The sequence below is a fragment of the Amphiprion ocellaris genome, chromosome 7 (assembly GCF_022539595.1).
Source record: "Amphiprion ocellaris isolate individual 3 ecotype Okinawa chromosome 7, ASM2253959v1, whole genome shotgun sequence".
Lineage (NCBI taxonomy): Eukaryota > Metazoa > Chordata > Actinopteri > Pomacentridae > Amphiprion > Amphiprion ocellaris.
This window is the reverse complement of record NC_072772.1, coordinates 15245651-15262222: the sequence shown is the minus strand read 5'-3', so window position 1 is coordinate 15262222 and position 16572 is coordinate 15245651. Positions and strand designations below refer to the sequence as shown.

The window sequence follows — 16572 nt, the reverse complement described above, 5'->3', positions numbered from 1 at the left end:
GAGGTTTTCTGGAACAGTTCTACAAAGCAACCTGCAGCACAAGAGACTTTGAGAGTTTTTAGGAAGTTCTGGAGACCAGACTTTAGAGCAGCAGAAACATTTGTCAGCAGGTTGAGCAGGAGAAGGTGAGCTTCAGAGTAGAAATGAGGAAAAGGAAACCTTCTTGACCCGTGTGGTGAGGTCCTGTACCAAGAGTTTGAGCAGGTTGTGAAGAGTCTGTAGTTCTTTGGTCTGAAAGCACAAGAAGAGTCGACTCATTTAAGGAGAAAACAGGAGATATTGTTGGTTCTTCTGTCACTCTGCAGTTTCCAGTTTCCTTAGACTGAATATAAAGTTTATATTTTAAATGATTTCCCATGTGAGCCCAAGAAGACTTCAATAAACTCCCTCCATCCCCTGGACACAACATATTTTATTATCATGTTAAATCTTTTTTTTTTTTTTTTTTAAATATGTTTTTGAGTTTTAATCATAGTTTTAGCGTAGTTTTTTCTCTTTGCTTGTTTAGTTTTGTCATCTGTGTGAAAGGTGCTAAACAAATAAAGTTGAATTGATAAAGTGAATAATTGACTAAATCATGATTGTGACAACAGAAGTATTTTCATTGTGATTTAAGGGTTTGTTTCATTTTTAAGGTTGCGGTTAAAATCTTGACAAAAAAATAAAGATATAAATTGCATTTAAAAAAGCAATTAAATCAAAGGAAAAAACATTTAATACAATAAAACTTTTAACAAGGAAATTAAACATTAAATACAATTAAATTATATTAATGAGACAAAATATTTAATTAGATAATTAAATGGAAGATACAAAACATGTAATTATGAAATTGAACAAATGTTTTTAAACAAAAATATTAAACATTAAACATGAAATATTTTAGATCATTAAACATTTAAAAAATACAATTAAACAAGAATATTAAACATTTAAAAAAAATACAAAACATTTAATTAGATTATTAAACCTTTAAAAAGACAAAACATTTAATTAAAAAATTAAATGTTTAATTAGAAAATTACATCTTAAAGACAATAAAACTTCAAATAGGAATTAAACAGAAAATACAATGAAGCATTTAAAAAGAAAATTAAACATTAAAAGGTGGTAAAACATTTAAAAAGAAAAACCTTAAAGATTTAATCGAAACATTAAATATTGGGAAAGGAAAAAAAAACCCAAATAAGCCGATAAAACATTTGAAAAAACAATTAAACATTAAAAAGACAAAACATTTGGAAATCAAATCAGACATTAGAAAAGAATAAAAGGTGAGAAAAGAGCAAAACTAAACGTTTAAGAAGAATCAAACTAAAGACAAAATATTTGAAAAGACACCAGTTAAACTTTAGAAGATCAAATTAAACAGAAGAGACAATAAAAGGATGAAAAAGCAAAAACAAATAAAGATCTTAAAGTGTTTTCTAGTCTGAAATGAAAACATCAAGTTGTTTCTTCAAACATTTCCTCTTTCTATGTTCTTGGTTTGATTGTGGATAGATTTACTAAGAACTCATTTCAGAAAACTGCTTTCCAGATAAAGTCTACTAGTAGTTGAAGGCATTTATCAAACTAATGTTACCTTCTGATCTCCACAAACTTCACTGTTCAGTGAAGAGAATCAAAGTTTGTTGAGGATTTCTAAAAAACCCACAGGTGAAGGTCTGAGAAGAACTCAGATTGATGGTCTAAATGTGAAATCAAGACTCATGGTCACAAGTTTTAAGGCTTCTGTTAACCAGAAAGTTCAAACTAACAGAGAACTACTCAGGAACTTAGAAAATTTCAGTCCTCAGACTGTCTGAAGGTTCAAACTAACAGAGAACTACTGTGGGACTTAGAAAATTTCAGCCCTCAGACTGTGTGAAAGCTCAGGTCCTGAGGACTCGGGAGGTGTGGAGGCTTTGGAAAGTCTTGGAACTGAGGGTTCCACCCTCCAACATAAAGGCTGAGGTCCAACCTCCTGAGAAAAACGGTCGAGTCGAGACTCGAGTTAAAAAAAAACTCAAAAACGACAAAAAATAGATGATAAATGCGCAAAAAAAAGAAGAATTAGTATCTGAGCAAGTAGCTCAGGGGGTTAAGAGGATAGACTGCGAAGTGGAAGGTCGCAGGTTCAAGACCCGTGAGTGGCCCTTTTCTTTGTTCGTCTTTGTCAGGATTTTCAAAAAATTTAAGAAGTGTCTGGTCTTGAACCAGCGACCTGCAGCTCCATAGGCAAATCCTTAACTCACTGAGCTACAGATCAGATAAAAAGAAATAAATTCGTCGTCCCTTTGGCATCGTAGTTTCTGAAGTGACCCCATGGGCGGAGCCAGGGCGGAGTCTGGGTGGAGTCAGGGCGGAGAGTAGGCAGGGAGGTGGGTGGCGGCCTCCCCCCTCTACTCCCCCACCTCCCTCCACCGCCCACCACACCTTCCCCCGCCCGACGAGTTCTTCGAGTCTCCACGAGTTCTTCGAGTCTCCACGGGTTTTCCCGAGTTTCTGGAGTTTCCACCAGGTCGGAGGCAGAACAAGTTGTCATGAAGAGGTGTTGAAGTCGGCCAGGATGGACTGACTTTTACAGCGACTAGAAGGAAGACCACTAGAAGAGCAGGTCTTTAACCACCATCCATAAGATCCATGGAGTCGCTCCAGAGAAATGAAGGGAGATCAACTTTTATCAACCTCCATCCACATGTTCAACCTGATATCTTTACTTTGACATTTTTAGCACCACAAACCTTTAGTATCACACTTTATTATCATTTATTAGGACTTTAATGGAATCCACCAGCAGATTTACTTTTTGTTGACAAACTTTATTCTTGTCATCGTGGGACTGCAGTATTTAAAACTGTTCCTTCGATTTGACCTCATGTTTATTAGTTTTAGTGGAGAAAGTTATTTTAATTGTCGATTAATCTCTTAAAAACCAAATAATAAATTGGGTTAGTCAAGAGGTTTAAATTTCTTACTTTGTCATATTTTAAGTATGACAAAAAAATATAAAAATAAAGCGTCTTGAGACAATTTGACCTGTATTTGGCGTTACATAAATAAAATAGAATTTAAATTGTATGTATCTTGTAATGTTGGAGTAATTCAGCCATATATGTTGGAAAACACATTTTCTTTGTCCAGTAATCTGTTGATTGTTTTCTCCAGTAATTCATTTCTTGTTTTGGTTTATAAAATGTCAAACCCAAATATATTCAGTTTACTGTCATAAAAACCAAAAAGATTTACATTCATGATGCAGGAATCAGGCAGTTTTTCACTTTTTATCTTAGTTTAGTCAGAAAGATAGTTGATAATGTGTGAATTGTTGCGGCCTGTGAGCCGTAGAAGGTTTTAATCTTTGGGGCCGATTGTCAAAAAACATTTAGAAACCAACATCAACAAAACACTCAACAAAGATTTGAACATCATTAAAGGGAAATCCAACTTTTGCATGACAATGTCTAATTAAAGGACATTAATTTCCAATGTAAGTGTGTGATATTCATCCTCTGCAGCTTTCTCTTCACATCGTCTTCCACCTGGACTGGTTTGGTCGGGAGAATGTGCAACAAACATTTGAAAAACTGCACTTTAACGTCAATGAATGACACTGAAGTTTAATCGCTACATAAATGAGACTGAGCCTGAATGTGCTGCTCTGTCATTAACTCCTAAGTTTAGGGAAAGTTCAAACAAAAGAGGACAGTTCAGATAAGACTTGAGAATGAGCTTATTTTGAACAAACATCTCAGACTTTCTGAGCTTCAGCACCTCTAGCAAGATATTTTAACAACAAGCAACTCAAGAGATCCAGAAGTTGGAGAGAGTTAGCTTTAGCTGAGCCAAAGAACATGTGGTACGCTAACCTAGCAAGCATTTCAGACTTTCCTCTGTGAATTCAGAGAAATAATTTACTATTTAATGACAGAGCTACACATCTTAACTCAGTCTCATTAAAACAGACTCTAATTCAGTGTCATCCATCCATATTAAAGTGCAGTTACCCAAAATGTTTGTTGCATGAGCTCCAACAAAACCTGTCCAGGTAGAAGGCCACTTTGACAAACAGGAAGTGGAAGATTCCAAGCAGATTTATAGAAGGGGGAACCGGACTGTACTAAGTGTGGTCGAGTATAGAGGGGTGTTTTGTGGGTTTTTAAGGCTGATAATGATTATTACTGAGACATTTGGAGTAGATATTCATTTGCAGTAAATTAAAGTATTTAAAATCTTGGAGTTAAACTTAGAAGAACACAAATTCTAACAGAAAACTTTGTTGATACGTTTTTGTTTTGTTTACAGATGTTAAGTTAAAGGAGTTTTATTCGTTACATATAACCAATCAAATCACTCCAGAAGACAGAGCGACCACAGGTAGATAAAGGTTCAGAGCCAAAGTAGCACCATTTTTAAATGTATTTATTACCGTAAATCAGTAAAAAATAAAATACTGATAATCAGTAAATCAGTCAGCCCACAATTACTACAATTCTACAATGTATGTCTCTTTGCTTTGACTTTTATTTGTACAATATACGATGTATATGATGGCGTTTTTTCATACCAAAGGCTATACTATGATGTTTTCTAAGAGACATATGATGCTACTCTGTTTGTTCTGGCCCTGGGCCACTGCACTCCTTCTCTGTTGTTTTCTGTATTGTACTCAGCTGCATGCCTTCGTCCACCAGGCCTCCGTTGACTCGTCCCGCCTGCCATCTCTGGAGCTGAAGCTGGATTGGAACAGACCAAAGTACAGTCCAATCACGATGCCAGCTGCCTCTCAAAAGGCTCCTTCATCTGGCAGGTGGCGGCACTTCTTCTGAGGGGAAGTTGAGCTGGCCCGGCAGAACTTTGGAGATGTGTTCCAGTGGTTGGTGGATGTGTGGGGAGATAGAGAGGGACCTTTGAATTGTTCAGAAAGGAAAACAGGGAACTCATTGGTAGTTTTAGTTTAGGGTGCTACTGCGGTGTGTTTTTGGGTTTTAAGAGGTGAACAGGAAGAGTTTTTTTTCATATTGATTATCTTTTACTTTGTTCCTGGTTGGAATGCCCAACAATGTCAACGTGAAGTTCACTTTTAGCTCTGTTGATTTATTTTTATTTTACTAACACCCATTTGTTTTTAACCCCCTCAGATGTTGTGTTGTTGTAAACTTACTCTTTCAAATAAATTCTCGTCTTACCCTCTGGAAACCAGCGTTTGGACTGTTTTTGTGTTGCTCCTCATCTACTGACAGCTGTGAACTAAAGGCTATACTATGACGTTTTTAGAGCGACATGCTATACTATGATGTTTGTTGGGCGGCACGCTATACTATAGGCTTTTTTAATTTACATATTACTGTGACTTTTTTTGTATTAGGTTTTTTTTTTTTTTTTAGCAACATATAAGAATTCGAACTGTTTTAAAAGTTACTATACTTTTACTTTTGCAATGAAATTATTATTCTATGGCATTTTTTAGATGACATATTATACTCTGATGTTTTCTTGAATTACATACTAATTTGACAATATACTGCACTATGACATTTTCTGAACCACATATCATACATGACAATTTTAGGCAACATCCTATCATTTTGCACTTTTTGAACCACATAATAATCTATGTTTTGTTTTTTTTTCTTGCCAACATGCTGTACTATGAACTACAGGCCATGCTATGTTATTTTTGAGTAAAGCATACTATACTTTGATATTTTCTGAACTACATCCTATACTATGGGGTTATATACAGAGTGCTTTGGTTACATGTTGATTTATAATCTAGATTTTTTTTCTGTTTTGTTTTTTGACGGGATTACCACAGACCTGACCGTGAACACCGTTGACACCCACCTCAGGGAGACGCTGCCTAAGATCTCAAGGCTGCTTGGTCGTGGTCTTTCTGGCACGTACTCTTCCAAGATGAGCCGGGAAGTTTAACACTGATGGAATGATACCAGGTCTAAGCCGACAAACTTCCAATTCCTCCTCAACCCATAGTCTCTGGGAAACCTACATGGAGTAAGAAAAGTAAACAGAAAAGTAATTAAGTCTGTACACAACATATTAAAAAGAAATCATGCTAATAAATTAAGTACAAAGAACCGAATTCGCCAATATACTGGAGACCAGAGCTATTTAATGTGATAAGTATAACCTTATTTAGTAACATTTCAATTATTTGAGAGCAGTCCTAAAGAACTGCCTGTAATCCCAATCATAAAATGGGTTTGGAGGAAGAACATAGATGGTAATCTGGATATACATGAGTTAGGCTTTATAACTACTATTGGTAGTATTGGTGGTAGTAATAGTAATGCGACTACTACTAGTAGTAGTAACTACTGCTGCTGATACTGGCATTGCTACTACAACTTGTAATACTATTACAAATGCTGATACTACTTCTACGACTCTAACAGCTGTCTATACTACTACTGCTGCTTGTACTTTTAGTGTTACTACTACTGCTTGTACAACTATACTACAGCTACTATTAATCGTCTGGTATTTGGTTGTCAAGCTGCTAGCTCGCCTTAGCGTTTTGCTAGTGGCTAACTAGTTAGCTCTCATAGACTGGAAGCTCTCAACAAGATTTAATACTGGAAAAAGAGCCAAAAACTATTCTTACCTATGAAAAGTCATTCCAAGTTTCCTTGTCTCAATCGTACGACGTAGTGTGTAACTGTATGCAGCACAGTGAGCCGGCATACTTCTTGTTTCCGTTTTCACGCCGTCTAAATCAACAGAATGCACTGAAACTTTTCCCCCACTAGCTTAGCCTCGCTGTAGCACGCAGCTCAAAGGGGCGTGTCCTATCTACTCATTCATATCTATGAGAACAATGGTGGCTGCACATAAGGACGCCTGACGTTGATTAGCTGCGTAAATACCATTATATACAGTCTATGGTAAATACATATGTGAATCGCATCATTGGCTGCAGCAGCCAGTCACCGGTCACTCACTGACTCACATTGAAAAATAGCACAGAATGAATTGTTACGTGTTTATTTTATTTACAATTTAGGTTGGATTTTTTTTTGGGGGGGCGCAGCGCAGATTTTCTGTGCGGAGACCGTGTCAGCAGTGGGCAATTGCGCACGCGCGCAGCTTAGAGGGAACAGTGGTCCTCTGTGAATTTCCGTCACCTGCATTTATTAAGGACGTGAAGTGAGTTGAGCTTTGATCTCAAGATAAAAATTTTAAAAATGTGTGCCGGATTCATTATTTCAAATTTTTTTTGTGTCTGTTCAAGAAACGATGCCGGAAGAGAGAGGACAAAAAAGGGCAGTCTGCCTGTGATTGCTTGAAGCCAGTGCTTCATTGATTACCTCACTGGTTTCAAGGTAGCTGAAGATTTTCCTTTTCCTGCATTTTCTCACAGTGCTTTCTGCAGGTCTCTGAGTGCACTTCAGTAACCTCATCCATAAATTTGAAACAAACCTGCCTTGCAAGCAAATCACGGGCGGGCAAAGCAAAACTGCAAACTCCATTCAAATGCAGAGGCTGTTTGCTGTTTTTATGCTGCGGTTGCTCTTAGCAGTAATGAAAATAATAAACATTCATATACAGCAATGCAAAATGTTCAAAATACTTGCATTTGAAAATGAACTACTTGCTTGCCTTTTGGAATATTAGATTATTTAAGCTCACTCTTATTTGCTGAATAAAGAGGTTTAGCTATATAACTAAACACACACGTGCACATATACACACACCACACACACACACACACACACACACACACACACACACACACACACATATGTACATATATATACATTTTTAACCAAAAATATGGAAATAAAAAAATACAAATAAAAGTAGTCTCCTGATATAAACAGCTACCAGAGGCCATATTGTAACAATACAGTTCTGTCGTTCCTTTCATCATTTGTTTGAATGGGAGGAGAGGATTAATTCTACCCCATCTGTTTCTCCATGCAAGCTCTCAAGCAGGAGATAGGTGTATAAAACTTATGAAAAACAAATTAAAGCATGACTTCGCTGACAAACGCAAAAATGCTGGCTTTGGATTTTATCTCTTCGGGATGGAGGTTGTTATGCAGTGCAAAATCAATACTAAAGAGATATTGCTGTCTAAAAACTGTGTTGAATTTGTCAGATTTGGAAAGCAGCCCCTGGGTCACTGAGCAGATCAGCTAATATATGCAGCAAAAGTGTTGTTGAGCTCAGATTTGAGTCATTTTGCCTGTTTACACCTCCACTTCCACAAGATAATCACATATTTCTTGGACTCTCACGTTTGCTAGCGCATACTGACGAAACCACATTTACTATTCATTATTGTGTCCGACATCGCTACCTGAAATCCCACCTTTCAACACTTTAGCTCTCACATGTCAACCAGTATTTTCCTCGAGAAATGTACACAGACTGCACAATCAAAAGGCAGCGCTGGGTGAGCACACTTGCAAGTAAACACCCATTTGTGTACTGATGCATAATTCCAGGAAGTGTAGTGTGTGAATCTGTCAAGAGACATATACGTGTTTTGGTCCTCATTAACGATGCAGTGTAAAAAACAAACTGTACTTGCGGCTCATGTACTGTAAAGGGAGTTAGGGTAAAAAGAAACGAAAATAGTGTGAAGGAACATTTACATAATCACTGCAAGGTTAAGAAAACATTCTCATGAATCTATGCAGAAAAAGAACAGAGATATGTGAAAAGGTGTTCTATTCATCTGATTTAATTTCTCATCATGCACACAGATGAAACTGCAAATAAATTCTCTAAAATTCCTTTTACACTGGTGTTAAAGTGATATTGATCCACTATTGTTCACACAAGGTACTTTTCCAGCAAGATAGCAAGGAGGGCATGATCGATAATTTTTCTAAATCAAATTCCATCTCAGGTTTGACCTCTGTCACTAGAGCTTGTGATTAAAGGGTGAGTAAATATTTGGACTGAATGGCAGCAGTTAACTGTGTTGGTCAGTCAGCATCCATCCATTATCTATACACCGCTTAATCCTCATTAGGGTCACTGGGGGACTGGAGCCTATCCCAGCTGACTTAAGGTGAAGGCAGGGAACACCCTGGACACCAGCCTATCACAGGGCTACACATAGAGACACGATCGCATTCACAATTTAAAATGATCAATTAAGCATGTTGTTGGATTTTCGGTGGAAACCGGAGCACCTGGACAAAAGCCACACATGCACAGGGAGAACATGCAATTCCATGCAGAAAGATCCCAGCCACAGGCCAGGATGTGAACCGGGACACCTTCTAGTTGCAAGGCAGCAGCGCTAGCCACCAAGCTACTGGTCAGTCAACATGTGCATGAGTCAGTAATGACTAAATACATTACTGTAGCAAGGGCATGAGGTCTCTCTCTCTCTCTCTCTCTCTCTCTCTCTCTCTCTCACACACACACTCACACACCTACACACACACACACACACACACACACACACACACACACACACACACACACACACACACACACACACACACACACACACACACACACACACACAGTGGATGATACTGTGTCAAGGGTCACATTCCTGTGACAACACAGAGATCTTTCATTTAATCAGTCAATCAACTAATCAGGTTTTGCACTTTTCATACAAACAAAAATGCAACACAAAACTTTACAGATAATAAAAAATGGAATAAAACAGTACAAACAACCTCCACTCCTAGCACCTTCCCACCCCATCCCCACAGTCAAGTTATCAATAAAAGACTCTAAAACACAGGGGAACTGATTAACACATGCAATGAGGAAACACTAGATGAGATAAAATGGAAAAAAAAGGTAAAATAGCTAATAACTGAAATACAATAATGCATGAGCAATCAAATGCAATGATGAATGAATAATGATATTATTGAAGATGTCTGTGTAGATTCTCAGTTTTTCAAGTCATGGAAACCCTAAGTGATTCTTTTTTTGGTTCTTGAAGATGTTTCACCTGTTATTCAAGAGACTTCTTCAGTTCTGAATGACAGGTAAGGAGTCCGGGGTATATACTGTCATTCCCAAAATCATGTGGCTAATAACTCATGAAAGACCCAAGACTCACATGCCCTGAAGCATGAAACTACCAGGTGAGGACTTAAGATGTTCACATTCTGGGCAGGGAAGACAAATGTAAACTGTCTGAGAAGTTAAGGATACCATCTTTGTTCAACTGGAACAGCCATGTCTAAACAAAGGAGGGGGTCTACAACACCACTTAGAAATAAAAGTAAAATCTTCTTCAATGCGTTGTCACCTACACAAAAAGGTTTTTTGCTTTCTTTAAGAGGAGCATGGGATGGCACACAGTGAAAGTAATTACTGGAGTCTGACCAATGAGAGCAGCTTCATGGAAACATTGCAGATATAGAAGGTGCGTTTGGTTCAACAACTGGTTTGTGACTAGAAGAGTGGTACATTCCATCACATTTCCTCCCAATTTGTTGAGTTTTTTGGTTTTGTGAACCTCCAGTGACCCAAAAAAAGAATTATTCTCTATGTTTTCTATTGCAATAACTGAAGCAACAATTTGCTAGAGTAGGTCTTCAGAAGTCTATTTAACTGGCGCAGAGTTGAGAAAACACACACTCAGCATTACCAAATTGTTGGTCAGAAAATGTGTCCACAGTTTTCCATCTGTCTGGTTTTTCTACTGAGTTAAAAGCATTTTATTAGGCTGGCTGCGTCCAGCACGGGGCTTGACTGTAAGCCTTAAAGAAGGTTGTTCTTTATAATTTGGATGTAATACTCAAAATTATATAGTAGTATAATTGTGTCATTCAGAGCTGCCAGTCAAAACGTGTGACTGCTATAAGTAAGGGTATATCTGGTTTTCTGTAGGAGCAAGAATACTCACACAATTTTTTTTTTTTTATCCAGACCGCTGAGTGTCAGGAGCTCAGCCCTCTCACAGATGCAGGAGTGTCAACCAGTGATTGGTAGCTGTCTAAGGATTTTCCCTTGAACCACAGGCGTCACATGTCGGTTTGTTGATCCGTCTGAGTTGCTTGTACGCCACTGTCCCTGTCCAACTGATGGCCTGATTCAATGTAAATACAGTCCCTCCTCAGCCTACCTGCTGTTGCCAGAGACAGCTGTTCACCGGGTAGACTTGGCCTCCTTCCACTCCCCTCTGAGCTTTTGAAAACACTGTAAACTACATTTCTCCCATGACTGAGACCATTAAATGATGATCCGAGTTGTTTCCAGTGTTGGTCCTGTGTTAATGTCTTTTTCTCCATTCATGGCAGCAGTCCTATGCATGTGAGTATATGAATTGCAGGGATGTAAAATGTTCCAAAAAGTTGTTTTCTTAGTGAGAACGAGTGTCTTGGGAATTTGTGTCAACACACAAAGTATCATGTGTCCACCCTGACATAATGCTGCCAAGGGACACTCTGAACACTTCACACCCATTTGACATCATTTCCTGCGTAATGGTGAAGTAAATATGACGACGAGTGTCCAACTACCCACAGATGAGCTACGCCCGTCTGGACACATGCTGCGAGGAAGATTCAAATCTTTTTTCAAAATGAACTTTTAATTCAATACTCACTTTTATTTGCTGCTACTAATGAAACAGTTCCTGATTTAGAGGTCAGAGCACTTCTTTTGTCAGTATTATTTCAGTTAAACTCTCATTTTCACAGCTGCTCTCTAATTTTGGCTCCGGGAAGGGCACTCATTTGTTATCAGGAAATGAGGCCAGAGCACCTTCACTATCTATCAGTCTTAGGGACTACCTATGGGGGTCACCTGGCAACACACTACTGGCCAAGTAATGACACAACTCAAGGCCATAGACACAGGGAAGCTATAACAGAGGCTGTTATTGGACTGGCCACCTGCCCATGGATCAGTTTAATGTTCTTTATAACCATCACACACATGCCACTGTCATTCATCCACACCAGGGAGAGTTTATTATAGATGTGTCTGGTTCAGAGACACATAACACTTAAGAAAACGGCATCAAGCTGCCACAGTCTTGTCTATACATACTGTTTTATTGGTCACAAACACACGTTTGCCCTCTTTCTTGTATGCAGCTCGGAGAAATACCATAATTGTATGTGACACAACCCTGACATGAACCTTTCCCATTTTCATTCTGCCGTTTCTCTTCCCTGGTAAGTGTGTGCCTCTAGGCCATCCTGCAAGACATAAAAAAACGCAATTGTGCGAAAGTGTTGGGCACTGCGGACTTAATTCTGAAAGCTTTTGACAACTAAACGTTTCCTAAAAAAAGGAACTCTCAGAAAGATGTTCGTAATTGCTTGGACACCCCAGGGAGTAGTTATCTTTCCTATATCGAGACATGGGAGGCTTGAAAGATGTTTCCTTTCAGATTAACACATATGTTGGCAAGAATTGACAGATGGCATTTGCTTTGAACCCTTGTGTCTGCAGAAAAAGTGTAAACAAAAGACAACAGTGTAAAAGAGACGCTTGTTTTTGAGCATTTTGTTGTCACAGAGCTAAGTTATGATCACATGTTGGAATTCACAGTTTGGTCGATGTGATGTTCAATGTGGAGTGTTAATGTTTAGAATATTGGATGAGTGGTTGTTTTGCTCAAGGCAAGAAGAAAAATATACATTTCACGGTGAAGCTGCTGACTTAATGAAGACTTTTGAATTTTATATTTCAACAGCAGGAGAATAAGAATCTGCCTTTAAGTAAGTAATTCACAGTCCATTCCTAAAATGATTACTTGTAGCTGGACTAGTACTTCACATCACTTTGTGTCTAGTACAGTGAAAATGCTTTTTAAAAGAGGTGTATTCAATTTAAGAGATGTGAACTGATTAATATTTTTACTTTTTTAAAGAAATGCAATTTTATAAATATTCCCACAGTGGTTCTAGTTTGCCAGGCAAAGCAGAGTTACATTGTCTGGATTCAAATTCCCATTTCAAAGTCTGTCAGAACATTAGATATCAATGGACCCCCAATGAGGCCAGTGGGGCCTGCCCACCGGGCCTGGCTCCAGCACTGGCAGCATATGGGGCCCCCTTCCATCTGTTGCCCTTGTCCTGTATATATGTGTGTGTTTGCGTGTGCGCGCTGGCCTACTCAACTCCCATCATTATCATCTGCTGAACTCCAATGCCTCTCTGTTTCCCTTCTTATTAGGCTTGAAAAGCACACCAGATGGCCTGTGGGAAAAAATCAAACTCCTCCAGAACGGCAAGAGGCACCACCCACAGGCATGACAGAGTTCTGAAAGATTTAAGACATACACGACATACTTTTAACACACACACACACACATAAAGTCCTCATTGCTTCATGTTTGACTTGTACAATTGACACACACAGGCAGAAAGGATTGACAGCAGCAGATACATCAGAGGTTTACATGCGGATTCTTGATATATTGACCCAGCACACATGACCTTGACTTGGTGGCTATAAGGTGTGTCAGAATGGGCACTGTGTGAGTAATAGCGCTCTGTTTGCAAACTGAATAGTCGAGTCAAGCTTATTTATAGTCCTTGACACAAGTGTGTTTCAAAGGGTTCATATATCAAACACACTTGAGCTCACGTTCACACTGATGGGTCATTCGGAGTCTCCAGTACACCTGAGCTGTATATTACAGCCTGATAACTTCACACTGAGCGGGGCAAAGCAGGGACTTAATTTGTGGAGTTTTTTGTCATGTGGCAGCAGTTTTAAAGAAGTCCTTTGACATCTTGGGAAATACGCCTATACATTTTTTTGGCAGAGATTTTAAAAATACCAATTTGCTGTTGCAGCAGGGGTTATGTGCTGGATTGTTTTTTTGCCTGTAAGTAGCTGCCACAGGAACTCTTTCCTCCTTTTTCTTGTCCTAGTGCTAAGTTGAATAAGTTAAGTCTTAACGCTAACCTGACCGCTTGCTGTACTCTTAATATTTAGGGACAAATCACTGGATGAACTATCTGTGACGTCACCCACAAGTTTCCTGAACAGCTGTCACCATCTTAGCAGTACCTGACCCAGCCTAACTAGTGGCTAGTCCCTATTAGTCTCACTTTACCAGCCAGTTCTCGAATATAGACTGATCTGGCTGCACTGCAATATTATTCTGCTATAGGGGAAAAAAGCTCTGGCTTGTTTGTATTTCTTTAAACAAATCACAGTCATTGTGGGCGAGGCTAAGTGAAGAATGTGATAGTGGTGTTTCCTCAAAATAGTGATGACTGGAATTGTCGTGGTGAAACATTTGCATGCAGAGGGTTAAGCATTAAAATGGATCATCCAATGCAAAAACTAGCAGAGCTGCCTGACTGCACAATCAAAACTCTCGGTAAAGCTCTCAATTTCACTTTTGTTTGCAATGCTCTTCCTTGCTTACAGCAACTTGTTGTTGTTGTTATTGTTTCCTGTGTTGAAAAAATTTAAATAAATTTAGAAAAAAATGTACATGCAAATAGCAGAAAGGGGGCAGAATCCAGGGTAAATCTGTCACTCCAAGTGGTCACACCATTAATTATGCATATTGTTAAGCCTTGATACAGTGTAAACTGGTGAATTATATGAAAATTCACTCCTCATTTCGTTGTCATGAAGAGGAAAATTTGCTATAGAGACCAAAGTCATTCTTTGTACAGGCATTAAACATATTTATTCCTGCTGGAAAGTTGCAGGTGCATTATATCCTGCGGGTGTATGAGGACTGACTGGCTTTTGAAGTCAGCCTCCAGTGGACATTCAGGGAACTGCAGTTTTGGTACTTCTGTTTTAACTTAGAGTTTCAGCATCAGAGGACACCCCTTAGGACAGACTTAAGTGTAGCATCAGTTTTCTCATCTAACACACAGAATGAATGCAAACTGGGTTTGGTTGCTTGGTTGCCTGGTTTGTCTGCTGGCATTTTCACATTTACATTCATTCCTAAATCCAGATCACCAGCTTTGCAGAAGACATGTCAATAGTATGGGATGAGTACATTTGAATCCACTTCAATATATTAAACCAAAGAGCATAAAGAGTGAAAAGCACTGAATCCTTTGCCATATAAATCTAAACAGAATCCTTTGCAGATTAAGAAGTGCTTTAGTAAGATTACATGATAACAATGATGCAATCTCATTTCCATTAAGCACTAATTTTTATATATCTATAGACACGGTTCTGACCATATGTGCCTCTAAACACTCACTGGATCCTCCTTGAGCAGCTCTTTTTCTTTTTCTACTCTTGATGAAACCCCCCTGAACCACTCATCCCTTCCAGTAAATTGCTGTGTCCAGCGCCTGTGTCACACTCTCGTGTTTTTTGATTCAGCAGCTCGAGTCATGAGAGTTCGAGCCGACCGACGGACTAAAGCTCAAAATACTGCACGACACTTTGCAGTGAAATATAGCACCCAGTCGCTAGATCATCTGAGGGCTTTTTTCCTCAGGTTGTCCAGGCTTACATGCGCACACACCATCATATTAGTGGCTGCGCTCTTAACAGCAATTTAGTGATCTGAATTCCCTCTTGGCTGCTGCCTTCTTCTCTCGCTTTCTCATTACACTGTGAGGGCAAAATGCAAAGTAGTCTGTGAGTTTTAATATATTACATGTAATTAACAACACAAATGTGTAGAGAAGTCTCTGTATGAGGCTGTTCATTGTCATGCATGTGATACATTCGGGGAGGGGGGTGTGTGTGATGTTTTTCTCTGTGTCTTGATCTCTGTGTGTCTCTCTCTCTCTGTGGTCTAGTTTTTCCAGGTGTAATGTCCAACACAGTGGTTCCCTCGAGCAGGGCCACTTCCTCCAGGTCCAGCCCTCCTGGCCGAGCTCCTCAGAGAGCCAGGTCTGGTCTCCAGTCTCAGAGGAGGTGAGCTGGCCAAGGTGGTGCTTCTGATCCTCACACCAGACGCTGTCTCACCTCCACAACAAACATGCTCTTTATTCAGTGACGCCTGAAATTAGACGGTGCTGCTTTTAACGGCATGGAAATGTGGTGGAATTGGCATCGGTGCAGTCTCAGCCAATCGCTGAAGCCACGGCGGCATCTGGAGATGTACAGCGTGGGCTTTCTATTGTTCAGAAATGACTCTTCAATTTTCGCTCATTCCACCCAATTTCCACAATATGTTTCTGCATGTGTGCCACTGTGCAGCCGGCCATGCATAAAGGAATGCTTTATCTGTGACACAATTGCAGCTCTTCCAGAAATAATTCACCGCTGCCAAAAACCAACACATACTGTCTTATATACTGATTCTGCATACATCCAAGCTGCTTTTTGAACGCTTTTATCAAAGATGAGGTTTCATTGCATGGGGTTTATGTGTGCATCAGCAAACTGCAAAGGAGTTACTTATAGACAGTGAAATGACACATGAGAAAACAGGAATGCCTCCTTAATGTGCTTTTTCTCTTCATCTTAGACCACATCTTCTTCTTCAACACTTCTTCTCCCATCTCCCTCTCTCTCCAAGCGACTCCCCCTCTGCTTCTCTCTCCACCACCCTCCCTCTCTCTCCTTTCGGTGCTGCAGCCCACCCTGCTCCGAGCTTTAATGGTACATGCCATTAGAAAGCCCATCTCTGGAAGGGAGGAGGGGAGGGTGGTCTCAGCCTCAGCTAAGAGGCTACTTTAGTCC

At 39.3% G+C, this 16572-nt stretch overlaps 1 long non-coding RNA gene across 1 annotated transcript; it reads right to left on the bottom strand.

The window, feature by feature from the left end:
• Positions 1 to 2431: 2431 nt before the first annotated feature.
• LOC129349269 (uncharacterized) lies at positions 2432 to 7881 on the bottom strand. The gene is made up of 3 exons (XR_008602205.1): positions 6608 to 7881; positions 5830 to 5988; positions 2432 to 4890 (listed from the first exon to the last, which is right to left on the bottom strand). It is a non-coding gene; the product is annotated as an uncharacterized LOC129349269 (long non-coding RNA).
• Between the last annotated feature and the right edge of the window lie 8691 nt (positions 7882 to 16572).